Source organism: Gopherus flavomarginatus, chromosome 12, assembly GCF_025201925.1.
Source record: "Gopherus flavomarginatus isolate rGopFla2 chromosome 12, rGopFla2.mat.asm, whole genome shotgun sequence".
Taxonomy (NCBI): domain Eukaryota; kingdom Metazoa; phylum Chordata; order Testudines; family Testudinidae; genus Gopherus; species Gopherus flavomarginatus.
In genome coordinates, this window is record NC_066628.1 from 39,603,185 (window position 1) to 39,621,976 (window position 18,792).

Below are 18,792 nucleotides of genomic sequence, written 5' to 3' on the forward strand. Positions count from 1 at the left end.
GCCTGGCTACATTTTTACCAATTGCTGTTCAATGGTGCTTCCTTTTTGCATTAGCAAGAGTGTTGGAGCCCTGGTTTGGTGAGGGGGATAGGGAGCCTTATGCCTCTGTGTTGCTGGTTTTGAATTCAGCCCAGGCTGGTGGACATAAAAGCTGACCTCATGTGATGGCTGTTTGGGTGCCTATATGAAATTAAGCTGATGGGAATTAGCCATGTCCCAGTGAGCAGGTGTCCTCATTGTAAAAAAACCCCCAACCAATCCCCAAACCAGCACACAATAATGCTCTTGCTGGCTGTCTCAGTAAGAGGCTGTGTATTTCATGGGCCACAGAGGCTGAACTACCTCCAATCCTTAGTGGTGGCTTCTCCCGGTAGGACCCACTGGCAGGACAGTATGGCAAATCTCAGTCTACAGCTGTTTCTGCTGTAACTGGACTGTGCCTGCAGAGAGAACTCTGGGGCCTGTTGATCTGGCACCATGCATTGGTGCTTATCACGTTAGGTCTGGTACATGCAAGTATACATATTGTCCCAATCTAATGCTTACTCCTAAACCTCTGCTCTGATCAGGCCTGGTAGTGCTCCACTCCCATGGTGAATTTGTGGGTAACTTCCATACAGGCATGGTAGCCCTGTGAGTCAGTGGCAGCTCCTCCTACCGAAAACCTCCCTAGGACATTCAGAACCGCTTGGATGGAAAGGGCAAGAGGCTTGTGGCCTGACTCTCATTTACAGTCAATGTAAAGGGGCCTTACTGAAAGTGAACAACAAGCTCTTGGATTTGGGGCTTTTAGTTCTCTTGCAGCATGCTCCAGCTTCCTTTTTTTAGATCATGACTTCGGCTCTTCCTCAGACCAATAGTGATGGTGGATCCGTGCTACAGTATCTCACAGCAGTTTGGTAGCCTCAACCCACCTTCTTGGTGGATACATCACAGAAACCCCAGGGATGAGCCCAAGCCACAAAGTTCCAGTGCAGACGTCCCCAAAAGTCTGGAGTGCTTGGATCTGGGGCTTTGGATCAGACCCATCCCAACTAGTATCCCTTGCTGGAAATCTCAACCAAGAGGCCAAAGGCTGAGCTAACTGGAGGTGCTCCCACTGGCAGGGCCATGCACTGATGCTTGCATTGCTTGTGCTATTCCTGTCCAGGGAACTTTCAGAGCACCTCAGTTTTAGTCCAGAGCAGCAATCCCAGCAATATTGCCCAGGGCCAACAGACTTTGGGGTTCACACAGCAAGGGTCAGCGCCACTGCAGGCATGAAAGAAGATTTTATTCCCACTCCCCTAGAGAGGTTGGCTCATAACGAATGCTCTTCTCTCTCCAGTGGATGCTGTGGCAACTATCCTGGGAATCCATAGTAGACTAATTTCGGAATCTCTAACCCATTGTCTCATACACCCTAGTCCCTGAAGGCAAGAGGCTTCTGTCCATGATACACATATCTAGTCCCCATAGCTAGTCTTTAAGAGGAGAAGATGCTGCCATGTTCTTCTCCTCTGGTACACTGAGGTCCCAGCTTTCAAAAGGATCTTCACTCAGTCTCTGATTTTTCACCCCAAGTGATGTAGCTGCAAACAATGTAATGCCTAGTTTTAAGTGCATTGTATGACACGTAGACATCTAAGCACCTGATATCACCTCTTCTGAAAATTGGGCCCTGATTGTATTACCCAGGGATATGTGCACACAGGCCTGACTGTTCAGTTATTGTGAGTGAGTTCTGTGTTGACTTTTGGTAGAAGAGCTTAGCTGGCTCTGTGCTTACGCCTGGTAAAACCCTTGTTACCGCAGGTCTCTCATTAGATAAGTTGCTGGAGGAATATACTGTAGCCAACGGCCCTTCACTGATACAGGACTGAGAGATGTGTTCTGATAGCGAGGCCTTTTCCATTTATTCCTCCAACCAGTGATGCACAGGAAGTTTCCAGGACATCAGAACTGAGTAGAACAATTCCTCTCCTGTGGCCAGTGTTTTCTGGGAATCCCCTGCACTTTGAGCCTTTATTGTTTACTTTTCTCTTTTTCTGACAAGTTTCTTATTTGTATAGTCACTTGCAGTTGGATGCAAATGTATTTCTTCCTCTGTTTATAGCTCCCTGTGTCAGCACGGTAGTTGGGAACTGAGCAGACATAATTCCAGATTCCAGTGTCCTCCTGTGGTATTAATGCATCAGTGACTAAACATTGGGAAGACTCAGGCCCACTCAGTGTGCTAAATGTGTCCCTTCAAACCAGCACATTCTTTCTGAAGTCTTAATACAATATGGCTGGCTGAGCTTTGTTTTCAGTATGTATTAAATGGAGATGCACTCTGCAGTCCTTCAGGTAGGATTAGTCTCATGCTGTTTCACCTTCAGTTGGTGACCTTACTGGAATATTTCTGTACCGCTGGGAGAGAAAGTGTCTGATGGTATTGGAAACTCGTCATTCTTTTATTAATATTTGAGGATTGTGTCTTAAGAGCCTGGGGGGAAAAAAGAAGAGGATGGAAAGTTCATATTTCCCATTTTGATAGGTGAACATAAGAGCAGCCATATTGGGTCAGACCAATGGTCCATCTACCCCAGTGTTCTGTCTTCTGACAGTCGCCATTGTCAGGTGCTTCAGAGGGAATGGACAACAAGTAATCACCAAGTGATCCATCCCCTGTTGCCCATTCCCAGCTTCTGGCAAATGGAGGCTAGGGACACCATTCGCGCCCATCCTGGCTAATAGCCATTGATGTACCTATCCTCCATGAACTTATCTAGTTGTTTTTTGAACCCCATTATCGTCTTAGCCATCACAACATCCTCTGGTAAAGAATTCTACAGCTTGACTATGCATTGTGTGAAGAAATACTTCCTTTTTCAAACCTGCTGCCCATTAATATCATTTGGTGACCTCTAGTTCTTGTGTTATGAGAAGGAGTAAATAACACGTCCTTATTTACTTTCCCCGCACCAGTCATGATTTTATAGACGTCTGTCATAGCCCCCTTAGTTGTCTCTTTTCCAAGCTGAAAAAATCCCAGTCTTATTAATCTCTCATATGGAAGCTGTTCCATTGTTATTTTGGTCTTATTCCATTGGAAACAGCTAAGGGCTGATTCACCAAGTTCGGTGCCCAGGGTAAGTTGCACCTTTAAAATTTGCCCTTGCAAGTGCAGTTTTGGTGTGTGCAACAGGGTGCCTGCACAAATTTGGCACTCTCCTCTGGAACGTTTCCCTCCCTAGAGCTCTTCCAGTACCTTGAATGTACAGTTTTATTTTTAGTGCTGCTGGAGATGCTGCCTAATCCAAACAATAGATCCCTGGCCCCAAGGAAAGGAAGAGCCCAGGAAAGCTACTTCTGCTACAGCAGCACATGAGAAGCTCCTGTAGACTCATCCTCACTGAAATTATGTTGGACCAAAAGCAGCATGGAAATGGCATGTACTCTGAGACCTCATTCAAGCAAGACCACCACTGCTCTAACACATGTTTAGAGGAAGTGCAAGCATCATCCGGGGAAGACTGCCAATTTGTTCCCTCCCATATCTGCCCCCAGGAGGTCCCAGCCATTCATCCCTCCTTTCCTTTGTCTGCCATTAAAAACAGTTGACGTTCCCAGCACCAGTGTTGTGACTCTGAGGAGCTACCACTGTCAAAGGACACCACAGGGGAGTGTGCACAGCCCTATGGGCTCTGAGACAATGTGGAAAACACCATAGGCTGGTAGATGGGGCCCAAAGGATTATGAGGGGAAAGAGGCAGTAAATTAAGGGTAATGAGATGCAGTTGGTAAGTAAGGGAGGGACCCCAGGGGCTGAGAGTGGATGATTCTTTAGATGGCTTTTTGAAACTACTTCTGTTCTCATTTCCTTTCTTCCAGGCATTTGGTATAAATAGTGAATCTTGTTTTTATTAGTTCATCCGATTAAAGTGGTGGCAGAGAGAAAAGAGGTGTTTTTCTGTAAACTCAGGAATCTTATACACTACAGTTTCATAATCTGACAGTTATGAGACTGGGAATTAGGACAGAGAAATGCTGGCCCAGGTCTTTCTGCAGAGATTAAAAACAGTGAAACATGTGATTTTTCTTTTACAAAGTGAGATTTACAGCCTTCGCCTGAAAGTGCAAGTGATCGACCTCACCAAATTTATCTTCATTGGCTGATTGTTTGAAAAGAAATGAGGGGGCTTTAAGAGTACTTGACTTTATGAGTTTCTATATTAAGTTCGCTTGCTTATTTAATGAATATTTATGGCATGGGCTTTTCACACATCCAGTCCTGGGTGAGCCAGGCTATGTTAGGCTAAATTCTCTCAGGACATAAGAATGGCACTTAGAGGAGAGGGGAATGGACACACTAATTACCAGGATTACTAGAGAGAAAGGATGGCCCAGGGCTTAGGGCACTGATTTGGGACTTGGAAGATCCTGTTCTGCCTCAGAAATCCCAAGTGACCTTCAGCAAGTGAGTTACAAAGGATACATTGACATTTGAGCTGGCCTGTGTGATTCCCAGCTTGCATAGACACACCCATGCCAGCTGTCCCCACAGGTACGTACTCGAGTGACTAACCCAAGCCACCACCTGTGCTGCCGCGGGGACATGGCTATTTTTAGGCACTAGCGCAAGCAGAGCTAGCGTGGCTATGTCTACGGTAACTGGGAAACACACCTCAGATGTAGACATACCCGAAGTTTCCTGGTGCTTCGCTTTCCCATCGGTAAAATGGGGATATTCCAATACTGAGCTGCTTTAAAAATCTGTTTTGCTGAATCAGTTTTAAAATGAAATAGAAAATTTCCCCAGTGTCGACAGGCCCTTAGACTGTCACTCACCAACTTCCATTCCCCCCCTGCACATTACCTCTGAATTTGTACCCCCACATCTCTGTGAGTGAATAGGAATCTAAGCTAGTGTCATTTGAAGGTCAGGGGACCAGAAAAGAGGAGAATTGCAAAGAAACCAACGTGAGGATGTAATTTAAAGTGACCTGCTCCCTACTTTTACTCATGCCATCAGACAGCTCCACGGCCTGTAAATTATAACTAAGGGCTGATCTACACTGGGGGGAGGATCGATCTAAGATACTCAACTTCAGCTATGCTATTCGTGTAGCTGAAGTCAAAGTATCTTAGTTTGACTTACCTGGCTGTCCTCACGGCAGCAAGTCGACTGCCGTGGCTCCCCCATCAACTCTGCTTACTCCTCCTGCCGAGGTGGAGTACGGACGTCAATTCGGGGATCGATTTATCACGTCTAGATGAGACGCGAAAACTCTATCCCCGATAGATCGATTACTACCCGCCGATCCGGTGGGTAGTGTAGACATGGCCTAAGATTCACTTACACTCTGTGTGGTAGGTGATGTAAAGAACAATAGGGAGTTGAGCTGAGGTTAAGGGACCCAGTCACTGTGCACATGTAATGCACCACAGATCAGAGAAAGGAGTCCAGGAGTTCTAAATCTAAGGCCTCCCCATTTGCTCATCACTTCAACAGACCTTGTGAGTTTTTAACTAGTGCTGGGGGAGTTGGGTGTTACATTTTAAAAACTATGTTAGTGTTTTGTGCTTAAGAACCTAGGCTTTCAGTAATGTCTTTTTCTGAAATGACCCATCTGAGTGATTCGCTGATTTCCCCCAACTATTTCACATCAAATCACGCTTCAACTTAGCCATTTGGAGTTCCTGCCTCTGCACTGGCATGAGGGTCATCTTAGGACCTGGATGTTTTTAACTACATGCATATTCCCATTTTAGAAGGTCCCATTCCCCAACTGCTTTCAGGACTGTAGCCGTGGTTCTTACATACTAGATATAGTACGAAGAAATTAAGGCGTGTTTAAGATCACATAACACTGTCCGGTGGCTGTGCTGAGCAATCTCGGGACCTTTTCCAGATTGCTGAGTATTGTAGTACGACTGGCAAATTGATTGTTTTTCCATGGGGGAGTTCAACATCTATAATGGAAAGGAAACAGACCTGGATAGAAAGGGACAATGTGCACTTCAAAGCACTGCACCTGTAGGAATTTTAAAGAATGAATGCGTTTATAGAAAGCCTTTATGGCCTGAGGCACTCAGCCTAAGTAGTATATGTATGTGCATGCCAGTGAACGTATTCAGCAGCAGGACTGGGTAGGGTGGGTGTGTTTCAGTAGGTTCAGCCAACAGGAGGCAGGTAATGTAGCATATGTTTTCATATATTCTGCTGGCTGTATTTTTATTATTTGTTTGTAGCCACATTGTCCTAGAACTGTGAAATGTTTTGGCCAAAACTTTTTTTTTTTGATCAAAAAATGCAAATTCAGATCAGCAAAACCATTTCCTGAATTGATGTCAAATTTGCTGAATTATTTCAGTGGAGAAAAAAAACCAACATTTTGGTGGGGGGAAAAGTCAGAGTTTCATTTCAGCATTTGGAAACGAAACCTTTCAATTGGCAATGACCTTTAATTTTGAAATTGAATTCAGTTTGATTAAGTCAAAAAACCTTGAAACTGAAACATTTCAACCCAAAAATATTTTTTCCCCAATTTTTTGGTATGGCCAGTGAATTGAAAAATCAATTATTCGCACAGCTGTCAACTGTCCAGTCCCTGCCCCAAAGAATATGCAGTCTAAATAGACAAGCGTGGGAAGGGAAACCGAGGTTCAGGGAAGTGAAATGACTTACTGGCTGTCACGCAGTAGATCAGTGGCACAGCTGGGACTAGAATGCATCCGCTGGACCACACTGCCTCTCAGGTGTAGCTATGTACATGTATTGGTGTATGTATAGGTGTGTTGTATTTAGGTAACAGTAGATACCTGTTTGGTATGTGACTGTGTATTCAACCATCAGTAAGCATGTTTGATATAAGAATCATGTAGTTTGTGTAAGTATTCAGCTAGCAATTTGTGTTTAGCATTATATGTGTCTATTCAGCTTGCAGTATGTGTATATTCTGCGTGGGCATGAGAACGTGTGTTTGTATATACATGTAAAGTGGCCAACACTTGTGTATATATATGTGTGTGTCCCACACTTCATTTCCTCATCTCTGTAACATAATTGGGTGTCAGGATCCTGGGTGACAGCAAAAAAGGAAAGGCTTTTCTTCAGGGAGGATCCTGACAAATCACTAGATTGTTAAGATGAGCGCTAGTTAAATCTGCTTTTGCTCTTTCTCCTGTTTGTTAAGTTTGTTAGTGTTCCAGCCAACATTAAAATCCCAAATCTCAGCAAACCGGTCTCCGTGAAAGGAAAGGGCTGTCAGTTACCTGCGGGCGCAGCATGATGTATGATTCAGTCCTTACCAGGCTCACCGAGTGTGGAGGAACAGAAATGCTGGTTGCTCACGGGGATGAAAGGGACTTGTGACCACTTTAAGGACTTGCTGGCTATTCCTCATTGACCAGCTCACTGAGGAGCTGAATAACCTTCAGTTCTCTAGACTCCTGTTAACAGTTTCAGTGCACTAAGGGAACTATAAGTGCTGAATACCCAGGATCACACAGTGAATATTTACAGGGCACCAGCACTGTATATTAACCTGGTTAAAGAGAATCTGCACCACTGCAATCACAATGAGGCTTTCACATATCAAATCAGGATATGTAGTGTATGATCCTCTGCCTCTGTGAGGAACAAGACCTCTGATTTGAAAAGAGGGCCCCTGATACGCTGGGAGTAAATCAATCTGAAGATCCAGTGATCACAGACTGAGCTAAAAGAACCATTCGGAGGCCTTGTGGGGACCCAGTGACTAAGGCGATGGTTTTGTCACAGAGGTCGCAGAAGTCACAGAATCCGTGACTTCCAACAACCTCTGTGACTTAAGCCCTGGCGGCTGGGAGCTGCAGGGTCCCACCACCTCCCACAGTGGCGGGGAGCTGTGAGGTACCCCAGCCGCCTGAGGCAGCAGGCCCCCAAGCTCTCAGCCACCATGAGCAGCAGGGGTACCTTGCCACTCCCAGCTGCCGCCGCAGGTGTGTGTGGGGGATACCCCTCAGCGCCCAGCCACTGTGAGGGAAAGACGGATCCCCACAGCTCTCCGCCAGCTGTGCTGATGGGGACCCCCACAGCTCCCCACCACTGGGGAAGGGGGACCTGCAGCTTCCCTCTGCTGCTGGTGGCAGGGGAATCCTGGAGCTCTGAGTCCCGACCGGTGGTCAGGGTCCCAGAGCTCCCAGCCACCCTACAGCTGCCCAGTCCCTTCCCATTTTGTCATGGATATTTTTAGTAAAAGTCAGGGATAGGTCATGGGCTTCGCCTTCAGTGAATTTTTTTTAATTGCCCATGACCTATCCTTGTCTTTTACTAAACACATCCATGACAAAAACTTAGCCTTACCGAGGACACATCCTGGTGACACATCAAGTTGGATGTGTGAGGCAGACTCTTGTTGCAAACCACATGGCTGTGGAAAGACACTGTGTAATAGCAGCCAAATGCCCGTTTTGCCAGGCTTGAGCCCAAATGGCGAAGCAGAGAGTAAGTGGCCTGCAGATGATTAAACCATTCCCAATCTCAAATTGCAAAGTGGAAGGAGCAGCCTGCGACCATGTCAGGTCAGTGATAGCAGTAATAGTTAGACTTCACTGGAGTGCTTTAAGGGCTCAATCCAAAACCCACTGAAGGTAATGGGAGTCTTCCGATTGATTTTATTAGGCTGTGGATCAGGCCCCAAAAAAGCAAATTGAGGCAAATTGCCTTTTTTTTAAGTCCCTAGCTTTTTACTGAGAATATATTGAAACAAATGAGAAGTAAAAGGAAGAGACCAATAGAAATGCAAGTAGAAATCATTAGCTCCTGATAAAGAATTACAACTGTGATCGAGGCACTTTAAATATGTGCTGAAATTGATCTGTTCACTGTTGAACCAGTTGAATCGTTTGCCTTTTGGAAGCACAGATTCTGCAATGATCCAGGTTCACATGGCCAGCATTATTCTTTTGCTTTGCAAAGGCATGTCCTGCTCAAACATACTGTTAGAACAGAGCATTTCTTTGGGGGGGGGGTTTCCCCCCAGTTCTGGCCATAAGCCAGATCATGTTGTCTGGCTGCTTCTCTTTTAAAGTCTTCCCTTGAGATGAAATGCCCAAGCCTCATGTAAGGCCTGATGCTGAACTATTTCTTCTAAACAGAGGGTAGAATTTAGCAAGGGCTTCCTTAAGGTGGAGTTTTTTATAACCTAGATTGCATTGAACTGACTGAATGTTCTGATTTTCCTTGTCTGAGCTCACATCATATGAATTACACTCAACATATTCATTTGTTTAAATAGTTCTTGAATTCCAGCTGCCATCTTTTTGTTGCGTTTTACTGTTGATAATGTAACAAACTGGAGGCAGGTCTGGATTAAGAAGTTCCAATCAGAACTTTCCAAAATTGCAGTTTGCTCAGATGTGGGGCTTGGATCTGGCTTATTATAGTCACTATGGATCCAGATATTCAGGTGTGTCCTGATCAGGGAAGGAGAAGTCGGTTCAGGACCATCAATCATCTTTGTGAATTTCTTAAAGGCAAATCAGACCAATTATAAGGGTGACTCTTTGGGACAGGGCCTTGGGGTAGAAACATATAGGATACAGTAAGTGATTGTTCAAGAGGTGAGAGAGGGAGAGGCAACTGACAGCAATTTAAGCAGGAACATTCCAAATGGAGCATTATCAGCTGTAGCAAGATGTTATCTGAATCCACAAAATAGCAGCATCACAAAACAGAAGCTGATGTGCAAACTCAATCTGCAGAAGGCAAAAGTAATCTTTCCAGGCACTGCGTAAGCTCATTTGAGAGTCTAGAGCTTAATTCTTAGTGCATCAAGCTGCAGGGGCCTTGAGTAGGAAACTATAGAAATGATGTAATGTTGTCACTAGTAATGTTGCAATCTAATAACCTCTGCAGCATGAAAGTATCAGCCATCTGTGGCAAGGTGTTTTAGGAAAACTTGCTGACAAAATGGATTAAAAGGTCTCTTTATTTATGTAAATAATCAAGATCAGGAGAGAATTCTGTGTAAGACTGAAACATTCTTAGTCAACATTATGGAGTGTAATGTCTGTGCAGATTGTAATCGGGGGATTAAGGGTCTCCGCCACTGCAGTAATATGAGAGAAGTTCATGACTTTGGAGCAACCATTGCAGTGATTGTGTTAGAGATTCAGGTCTGTTACACCAGTGACCCAAATACAGCCTTCTACATGGTATCTAGGAACTTCTGCTTCTGTCTGAATTCAGAGTAGAAGTAAGGAGGTGGGACAATGGAGGAAAATGTTACATGTATTGAACCTCAGATATTGTCAGGATTTGCTTTGAGTCTTGGAGAAAAGTTCAATGAACTGGCGTTATAAAGTGCCATTCACAGATGAGCTGGCCCTTTAAGGGAGGGAGTCTTAGTCCTGTTTCTGATTAATTAGCTGCCTCACAGGTGATGGGTCTGATACTTTTTGTTGATACTTAGACAACCATTGCAGCACAGGGAGGAGATTAGGGTTATAAGGAATAGCCAGCATAGATTTACAAAGAAGAAAATCATGCCAAACCAACCTAATTTCCTTCGTCAGAGATACTGGCCTAGTGGAAGTGGGGAAGTGGTAGATGTTATACATTTTGATTTTAGTGAGGCTTTTGACACAGTCCCACATGACATTCTCGTAAGCTAACTAGGGAAATGTGGTTTAGATGAAATTAATATAATGTGGGTGCACAACTAGTTGAAAGCTCATATTCAGAGTAGTTAGCAGTTTGCTGTCAAACTGCAAGGGCGTATTTATTGAGGTACCACAGGATTCAGTCCTGGATCCAGTACTAGTCAATATTTTCATTAGTCACTTGGATAATGGAGCAGAGTATATGTTTATAACAATTGTGGATGACCTCAAGCCGGGAGGGTTTGCAAGCACTTTGGAGAACAGGATTAGAATTCGAAAGGACCTTGACAAATTGGAGAATTGGTCTGAAATCAACAAGACCCAATTCAGTAAAGACAAGTGCAAATTACTTCAGATACACAACTATAAAATGGGAACCTACTGGCTAGATAATAGTGCTGCAGAAAAGGGTCTGGGGTTATAGTGGATCACAAACTGAATGAGTCAACAACATGATGCAGTTGCAAAAAAGGCGAATATCATCCCGGGGTGTATTAGTAAGAGTGTCTATGTAAGACATAGGAGGTAATTGCCTTCTCTACTCAGCACTGGTGAGGCATCAGTTGGAGTATTGGGTCCAATTCTGCGTGCCACACTTTAGAAAAGATGTGGATAAACTGGAGATAGTCCAGAGGAGAGCAACAAAAATGATACAAGGTTTAGAAAACCTGATTTGTGAGGAAAGGTTAAAAAACTGGGCATGTTTAATACTGAGAAAAGAAGACTGAGTGGGGACCTGATAAGTCTTCAGATATGTTAAGGGCTGTTATAAAGAGTACTGTGATCCATTGTTTTCTTGCCTTGTCTTCAGCGGACATGGAGGTAGTGAGTTTAATCTGCAGCAAGGGAAATTTAGGTTAGGTATTAGGAAAAGCTTTCTAACAATAAGGGTAGTTAAGATCTGGAACAGGCTTCCAAGGGAGGTTTTGGAATCCTCATGGTTGGAGATTTTTAAGAACAAGCTGGACAAACACCTGTCAGGGATGAGTTAGGTTTACTTGGTCCTGCTTCTGTGCATGGGGCTGGACATAATGACTTCTTGAGGTCCCTTCCATCCCTGCATGTCCATGGTTCTATGAACACAAGGCTCCCTCCAGCTGAACAGGAAAGGAAGAGGTGCAGGTCTCTGAACTGCCTGGCCCAGAGGTGCCAGGGCTCAGCCCTGCCAGAAATTAAGCACTGATGGAGGAGAAGAGAGGAGAGATTTGAGAGTTAAAAGGTCTGTAGAGTAGAGCAGAGGAGAGGAGTAGGTAATGCAGTCAGGGGTAAATAGGTGATGGGGGAAGGGGAAGCAGAGCTAAAAGCAGAGGGAGTGCTCCCGTTCTCTCCTTGGATGGCAGGGGGGCAACAAACCCCCTCCCCCTCCTCCTCCTTGGTGATGTGCTAAGAACTCCCTCTGCTAGTTCAACCTACTTTCACCACCAAACCTAGGAGCAGAAAAGGAGTGAGTTCCATGGGGAGGATTGGCAGAAGGACGGCAAGGGTGCTGGTTGCAAAGGAAGAGGGATATAATTCCAAGCGGAGAGGCTGAAAAGGGGCAAGAAGGTGAGAGTGAAAGGAGGAGACGGAGCAGCACCAAGGTGGAAAAAAAAAAGTCTGGGGGGAGGGAGGAATTCAGACAGGGTAGAGCCCTTAGTGAGCTCAAAGAGTTTGAACTCCATGTGGAAAGAGAGAGGATGGATCAGAGGGGGACAGGAGGGACAGGGCAGGGGTGGAAGAACATCGAAGCTGCTGCTGATTGGGCAGGCTGAGGGGTCAGTGATTATGAATATTTAAAAGATGCTGTGAACTAATTTAAACTGAGCATTGAGTTCAGATGGTTAAGTGTAAAAGCAGCGGAACTCGGCTATGGATGTGAGTGGCTGCAGCAGTCAGGGAGTCCAACAATGGGCCCATCCTGCAAGGTGTTTTCAGGATAAGCCCTAGAGGGGCTTTGTGATTGCTGTAATCCTGAGCTCCCATCCTTTTTAAGGCAAGTTATCCCTTGTCTTGGAACACAGCTAATGGTTGGGGGTGAGAGATTGGTTGGGCAGCTCCTTCTAGCACTGAACTTAGCAGAACATCAGCATCTCAGGATCACAATTTTGCGTTGCCTGCTGTGTTCTGGAAGAGCCACATCCTGGATATAATATGCGCAGGGCTGAGATCACCCTTTGTCTTATCCAAACTGATTTACCCAGGTCTTGGAATAATTGCATGGTAAATTGCATTAATGGCATGTTCTCTCCTGCTGACTGTGCTGGCGGCTTGCGGCAGAGCATGGAACATCATGCCTCTCTGACCCCTGCCATACCAGATGAGGTGGTCTAAGAAAGCCTGAATTCTCTTCAGTTGGTGGATTTGTGTCAGGCCTTCAGGGTCAGTAGATTTGAGAGTGTATAAATAAAGGAAGGGACATTTTCAATATCTATTTGATACCTCCTTGGATTCTGTCCGTTCATTACAATTGTGTCCAAGAATTCTCCCTGATGCTGACTATTAGCACTGTGTGTCATGCAGCTCTGTTAGCAAGTGGGTTTCCCTTCAAGTTTATCTTGTGCACATGGCAGTGAAGGATCGTCTGCATGGAACACGCCAGATCCTCATCTGATGTAAATTGGCCCTGAATTTCATTGAAATCAATGGGGACTGTGCTGTTTTACACTAGCTGAGGATATGGCCCATAATACTTTGCCACACCTTTCCGTTTGGCTCCACCTGTTTCGAATTCAGCATCTTCCTTATGAGAGCTCTGTGAACCTAGTCCATTAGGCCCCGATTGAAGAAAGCACCCCTTTTCAGGAGAGCACTTCAATGGGATTTAAGTACCCGCTTAAGTCAATGGGACCCACGCATGTACTTTTCTGAACTGGGGCCTTCCCTGGTGATTCTGTCATGAGATCACTATGAATCACATCCACTAGTCAGGACATTTCTGTCTTCATACAGAGTCTTTAATTCATAGAGAGATCACTATCTCTGCATTGGTGTATATCCTACCTCTCTGTTTAACTTCATTACACATCTCCACTGCCCCATACCAGCTATTTTTAGCCATGTGATCAAAACTCTGGCAGCATTTTGAGGCTTTTCTTCCCTCACAACCTGTCATTTTTTCCCAGCTCAGTGCTTGTATCTGTAATATTGGGTTAATCTTACAGTTGCATAGGCTATGCAGATTGCAGAGAAATGCTGTGCCCTAAAGATTTGCATGTGCTCCTTTTAATTCACTTGTCTTTAACCAGAATTTACCCTTATTAAAAGTTTGCTGTTGGAGTCTAATGGAATCAAACCACTGCTAATGGAAACTGTCAGAACTGTTAATCACAGTGATGGCTGACATTCAAACCCCATTCCCTGTTGTTACTGAGGCTAATTGTTTTCATGGACATGGACCTAATGGGGGTCATGCAACTGTCCGATACATAAAAATAATTGATGGCCTCTTGTGGGAATTAATGTATCTTTATTGACTCGATTCCCAAAGTTCTTCCAGAATGAGGCACAAAAATACAATGTTGCTTGGGAGATCATGTACATGGAAAGTGGGAAGTCTGCCTCAGCCAGAAGCCTTTTCCCAAACTCTGGAAGTTAGTTGGATTTGAAAGCTACTGGAGATTTCATGCAACAGGGACAGGCTTGGAATTTTTGGCAAGAAGGTTCAGTTCTCCAAATATCTGGGAGATAATTCTACGTGGCTCACCTGTCGTCTCTTTTCTGCTAAAGCGTTCTGCAATTCCTTGACAGGAAGCTGAAAGTATCAATCTTATCCTGTTCATTTGTTCAGACACTGAGGACTACACAGGCTTCATCAGCTAGTCATTTACAGCTGTTTGTTTCAACTGCCAATAGCACCCACATGTCCTCTCTGCTCTGCTCTGCTCTGACGGCGTTGAATAGGATTCAGTGAAATGGGGGAGATGATGTACTTGCGCAAACCGTACTGTGTCATCCCGGTGTGGATGACACATCAGTTACCTGTGTGTAGTCGGGGACTTCTTCTTTCTTCATGGCTTATATTTGCCACTTTGACCCACATCCTAGCTGATGTAAATCAATGTAGCTCCACTGAGGCCAGTGTAGCTCTGTCGAGTCACACCAGCTGATGTTCTTGCCTGTAAGTGTTGCCTAGTTACTATTTATTGGGTGATTTACCCATATTTAATCCTCTCTTTCACTCTTCTTGTCTCACTCCAGAGCGTTGTCCCAGCGCCTCTGCTGCCTTATCTTACCTCATTCTTCCTCTGCCCAAACACGGTGTCCCATTGTCACCCTATTTAACTCTCTAAAGTGGAGGAGGATGGGAACCAAGATTCAAAAGCCTCTGTCTCAATCTGCTAAACGTGCATGTTGGAGACTATTTGTTAGAATTGTTTCTTGATGTCATTAGGAAACAACAGGCTTTTCCTCCATGGAAGACAGTCAAAATTAGGGATAATGTTACCTGTATAAGAAACCCAGTTTCAGCAAAGCTCTATGAGAGCTGTGCAAAGACAGGGTGAGTCTGTTTTTCCCTTGGTATATTCTTGAGTGCTAATGGGGAAAGAAGTTTGTACTTAGTTTAGATTAACTAGAAATCGAGGGTATTAAATCTCAAGGACTTACCAGGTGTGACCAAGTGGAAATGTAGCTTTTGTTCGGCTTAAGCTCCTTCAAAAGCTGGGCAGAGGGATGAACCGGTTCATGTTTTTCTTGCATTTTCCAGGATACTAATCTTCCTGAAATCTCAAGCGAGGAGAGAGATGCTCTTCTACAACTCCTGAAAGATGTAGGACAGAAGGCGCAGCTCTAGGGGCTGTGGGGCAAAGGTGATTTGAAGACAACCTTTGTGTCCTCTGAGCTGCTGCTGCTGCTAGGGCTTGTAACAGAGCTAAAATAGAGCAGATCCTCTTCCCTTCCCCACTTCCTGCCCTGCTCCAGGACTGGTTATGGGCAGCTCAGAATCCCCAGACTGCTCAGTGTTACAGGCATGTCCCTTTGTGCACCCAGCCCACACCTCAGTGCCAGGATTTATGAGGGAGGACAACATATGCCATTTACATCAGCCCCATGCTGCTTCTCCGCTGTAGGTATTTTCCTGATGGCCCCTGTACTCAGCTGGACACTGCAATTCCTTTTTCAGAACCTTCCCAAGGAAACAGACCCAGGGATTGCTGTTCATTATTCATTGTAACGAGAGCTATCTCCTTCCTCAGTAAAGGTCATCTGCCCATGCCCTTTATGCTTTCCATTGTCCCTTAAATCAGGGCTTTGAAGCGGAGCCCAGAGCAGCTCCGGAGCAGTGGAGCTGCAGGTTTTTGCCTGGAGCTGGAGCGGAGCTGGAGCACTGCTCCAAAGCCATGCCTTAAATCCGTTCACTGCTACAGTATTCCTTTCTCTCTCAGTTGTCCTATGCTGAATTGGCCCTATTAGAGACCGCCCTTCCTGTCACCAATGACAGGAAGAGCTGACTGCCAATAATGCAGCTGCAAAGGCCAAGCACCCCAGTGAAGCAAGTTAAAAATGAACAGAAAGTTTGGAATGGGACGTGAAAGCCTCAGTCTGCACTTACAGGGCCCCTGTCGCTGTCTGTTCTGAGCACCGTACAATCCACATTAACGTGAACTAGGAACCTGTTAGTTCCCACCCATGGGGGCCACGCAGGGGAGTTACAGCTCAGCACGTTGGTGTGCAATGCTATTCACGCCCCCATAATCAGAACTGTGGGGCACTATAGACATAGCCTAAGTGACTTGCCCATGGCAGCACAGGGAGTCTGTAGCAGAGCAGGGAGTAGAAGCCAGATCTCCTGAGTCCTAGGGTAATGCCTTAATCACTGGGCAATCTTTCCTTCCCAAAAGGAGTGTGAGATCAGAAGGGGCAAGATGGTAAGTGTCAGGGAGGAGGAGTAGGAAGAGAGGTCTGGTCTAAACTACAGAGTTAGGCTAATGCAAGGCAGCTTACGTCGACCTACCTATGGAAGTGTCTGCACTTAAATTTTGCTCCTGCCAATGTAACTGCCCCACTGCACCAACTTAACTCCACCTCCATGAACAGTATAGAGTCATGGTCAACGTAGTTAAGTTGACACAGCATCAGTGTAGACGCTGCTTTTGTTATGCTAACTGTTACTGGCTTTCAGGAGCCATCCCACAATGCCCCACACAGACGGTCCAATCGGTGCAAGCACTCCTGGGGAAGATGTGCACTGCTGACACAAGGAGCAAAGTGTAGACATGCACAAGTGATATAGTTACTGTGGCAGCTGTGTGCTGAGCTAAGTTAGGTCGACTTGTTTTGTAGTATAGACATGGCCTGAGAGGAGGATGGAAGAAACTGCAGAACGTGACAGAAAGGAAAGAGGACAGAAAGTTCCTCTTGTTTGACTAGTTCAGTACAGTCCCTGGAGGGGAAACTGTCTTCTGAATGGCTCTTGCAGTATGTTGATTATGGCATCAGATGTTCAGCTCTGGCAGGTTTCAGTATCAGTTTAGTCTATGGCAAAATCTCCTGTCTGTATATTTTGATGAGATGAAACTGAGACTGGTTCAGCTATTCACCTGTCAGTTCCTCTTTGTAAATCCCAGACTACATGTACTCTGGGGGCAGGAGAGGAGGTAAACTTGAATAATGCTGCCCCTTCTGCATGTGACCAGGCCAGCATGGCAGGGTGGAATTGGAGAGGAGTGGTGCAGAGTTGAGTGAAGTCTGAACACAGTCCAAGCTTTCCTGGAAGCAGATGCTATCTGCTTATGTGGTGTCAGTCTTGTATCAGTGAGATGGGTAAAAAGTGAAGGAGCTGAAGCCACTCAAAAAAAAAAAAAAGTCCTTGCAATCCTGCTTCTTTCTGAACCATCTTCCATGGAGAGAGCTCTTTATTTTGAACCAATTCGGCAGAAGATCAATAGAGAAAGATGAGAATGTATCAGGTTCTGATTAAGCAAAACTCAGGTTAAAGCCATCCACAGACACATGACAACAGCTAAAGTCATTTCCTTGTATGGGCCCTCAAACACAAGGAATGTCACTGCCAAAAATATGGATTGAGTTTCTATTTATAAATTAGCAAGACGGTCTGGAGCTAAGAGGAGTTATATTTACTGAAGGGAACAGAAGCACTTCTGAGGATGGCCAGAGCAGTGCAGAGCTTCTGAAGTCTGCCTAAACTGTTCTGGGGGTGGACAGGAGCTCTGGGGAAGCCCCAAAAGCTGCCTCAACCCTTCTGAAGCTGATCCAGAACTGTACAGAGGCACACAGGCATGGGGAAAGTAGTGAAGTGTATGGGTGTGATGAGAAGAGAGGAAAGGGTGTTTAGAAGACTCCTGGTTTATTGGAGGAGATCAACTAAATCAAAGATAAACCTTGGCAGCTTTGGGCTGTTTCTAGCGTATGATACTGAAGGCCCCTTTGCCACTCAAAGTGGGCAAGTACTGGGTGAGTTTCAGCTCTGGCTGGGGAGAATTGGTGGGGGGGGGTAATTACTCTTAGACGTAGCCAGGAGACCCTGCAAACCAAAGCAGACACTCATAGGTTGTGAATGATGTTTCTTTGCTTCTGACAGCTGTCCCACTAGAATGGAGCCGGTCGCCAGTTTCAACCAAATGCATGTCTGATCTGAAATGTGAGGAGAGGGGGAATTGCCTGTCCTTAACTCAATGCTGGAAAGTCTCTTCATCTCACTGTTCAAAGCAGATTGGGTGAGCGAACTGCTGACTAAATACCAGTGACAGGAACAAGGCTCAGTGTCAAGCAGAAGTAAGCTTTGGGAAAGCCCTGGTAGCATCAGTCTCTGCTGGGTTAGTTTAATGAGGTTAGATGAGAATAGGCAAGAGGGTTGCTGTACCCTTCCTCCTTACTGGCCACGTAACGTCACACAGGGTGGGAACCTTCAATGAGTTTGATACTGTTGAACAATGCCAGATTGGCAGCTGGGAAGATCAGTGTCCACCTTAGCTACAGAGCTAGTGCAGCATGGGCAGCTGCAGTGGAAGCTTTCCTCATGCTACTCTGCCAAAACTGCTTCAATCCAAAGCTCTGGGAGAGAAAAAGAGAGTTCACTCTTCAGGCCCAGCCAGGTCTTGGCCTCTAAGCTGAGTTGTCCTCAAGGGGAACAAGTAAAGCTGGTGTCTTTTTAGTGACTTGGATGCCTGTCCCCTAGGAACTCAACCAGTCCCCTTCTCCCCGTGTGTATCATGTCTTAGCCATGCATCCGGTCTTTGCTCA

The 18,792-nt window shown here is 45.4% G+C and overlaps 1 protein-coding gene across 8 annotated transcripts in view; it reads left to right on the forward strand.

Annotated features, from left to right (window-relative positions):
* Positions 1 to 18,792, forward strand: part of CACNA1G (calcium voltage-gated channel subunit alpha1 G) — a 147,900-nt gene that overhangs the window by 30,332 nt on the left and 98,776 nt on the right. The window lies entirely within an intron of this gene.